A 2,277-nucleotide genomic window follows, 5' to 3' on the forward strand; every position below is an offset into this window, starting at 1 on the left:
TCCCCCTCCCCTCCACCCAAGTTTCAATTTCGTGAAAACTTAAATAAACTTTGAAAAAGGAAATAGTTGACAAACTTGGTTTAAATTTAGGAAATATATTTCTTTTTAATCTAAATTCAATGAATAAAGAATATCAATGCACTCAAAAAATCATAATCCCAAAACATTCAAAAAGTGACCGCCATCAAGAAATGAGTATGAGATCATTTAAATGAAATGGGGTCACGGATGAAAAATGAGGGTTACATTTTTGGACAAATTAAAGTTTATTTTTAATTAGTGGCTATTTGAAAAAGCAATGGTTAAAAATTAAATGTCTATTGTCAACTGAATCCGGCCTGCTAATTGCTGATTTTTATGAAAAAAAAATAATTTTTTATCAATTTTGCCTTTTATTCATGTATTGATGATGATGAAGATTCCTCCACGTTTTTCTTTGAGAAAATTGTTTTCAAATTCGGACGAGGCTTTTCACAAAATTATTTTTCTTTTGCACAGACTTGCAGGATAATGGTCAATGTTTATTTAACTTTAGTACTAGTAGTAGTGGTTTTAAAGTGAGCTGAGCATTTGCAGATACATTGATGTATTAATGTACAATTCAGTACATGAAAGTAAAGTACAGGACAGAACAGTACAGTACAGTACAGTATTGTACTGTACTGTACTGTACTGTACTGTACTGTACTGTACTGTACTGTACTGTACTGTACTGTACTGTACTGTACTGTACTGTACTGTACTGTACTGTACTGTACTGTACTGTACTGTACTGTACTGTACTGTACTGTACTGTACTGTACTGTACTGTACTGTACTGTACTGTACTGTACTGTNCAATGTAGCCTGTTCGAACCCAGCTAGTTAGCAGAACCCTGCCCGAACCCAGTGGAATACTTTTCGAAACCAGCAAAAGACTGCTCAAAAAAACAAACTTTTATTGATAGTTGACTTAAAAAAGATATAATTTAAAAAATGTTACATACGTACACCTATTATCATTGTTATTTATCATTCATTATGGTAAACCATTCAAACAAAAATGTGATTTAGAAAGTTTATAATAATGATATTAATAACTCTTTTATAATTTTTGGCTTGTCTGTCTGTTTGTATCCAATAAACGTAAAAACGGCTGAACCGATCGGGCCCAAATTTTTTGTGGGACCTCACGGGACTCCGGGGAAGGTTTATGAATGATCAACATTTTTAAATTTTGTGTTTAAAAGTTTTTTATTTTTGAAAAATTTTGAAAATGCGCAAAAAAATATTATGAAATCCGCAAACTTTTTCAGAGATAAAGTCACAATTAAAAGTTGAAAAAGAAGATGGGCGCGAAGCGCCCTAAAAGCCTAGTAATTTATAATTCTACACATTTTTGTATGAATGGTTTACCATAATGAATGATAAATAATAAGCTCTAAAATACTTTTATATGCAAGATTTTACATATCACCTATTCATCACTGTAATTATTGTTGAATCCAAGAAGACAAAGTTTTACACTGAAAAAGAGTTTTAAGCATATAACATAATCCCCTCGTTTTCATTTTTGATTTTTTTTCAGTTAAAGTTAATTATCAATAAAAGTTTTTTTAGCAGTCTTTTGCTGGGATTCCGTGGGTGGGGTTAGGGCAAAGTTCTGCTAACTACCTGGGTTCCAGCAAGATACTGCTGGGCTCATGGCTGCATGGCCACCCCTCCCTCAGTCCACAGCTCTTCCACTGCAGTACACAGATTTGACGCATACACTGTAAATATTAAAACGTAATAAAAAATCAAGAATTTTTGGAAAAGAGTATTTCTGCAGATTTTCTTGATAAATTATCCCTAAATTTTGAATATTTTGAAAACGGCGGAAATAAAAAAAAATACACATTTTTTTATTATTTTTATAAGAAAAACTGAATGCAGAACAATATTTTTAAAACTGTTAATAATGCAAGTCATTATTATTAAGAAAAAGTGGATAAAAATATAACAATTTCAGGATACATATTCGCGCCATCTCTATTTTAGAGTAGACACCACCTAGCGGCCAAATGCGGCAGCTGTCGAATCATAATTTCTGGATAAACTATTCAGATTTTTTGAATAATTTGAAAAAACTTCCACATTAATAATACAAATATCAATTTAATTAAATAAAAACACAAACAGAAAAAAACAAATTGGTAATTAAATAAGATTTATTGAATATATATGTAAACTGTACAAAATAGCATTTAGACATTTTAAAATTTTCTCCCTCCCTGCTACTGCCCTCCCTGCTACTCC

At 31.3% G+C, this 2,277-nt stretch overlaps 1 protein-coding gene across 1 annotated transcript in view; it reads left to right on the plus strand.

The window, feature by feature from the left end:
• LOC111700198 (uncharacterized) overlaps positions 1 to 2,277 on the plus strand; it is a 17,719-nt gene that overhangs the window by 7,317 nt on the left and 8,125 nt on the right. The window lies entirely within an intron of this gene.

This window comes from Eurytemora carolleeae, unplaced genomic scaffold, assembly GCF_000591075.1.
Source record: "Eurytemora carolleeae unplaced genomic scaffold, Eaff_2.0 scaffold251, whole genome shotgun sequence".
Taxonomy (NCBI): Eukaryota; Metazoa; Arthropoda; class Copepoda; order Calanoida; family Temoridae; genus Eurytemora; species Eurytemora carolleeae.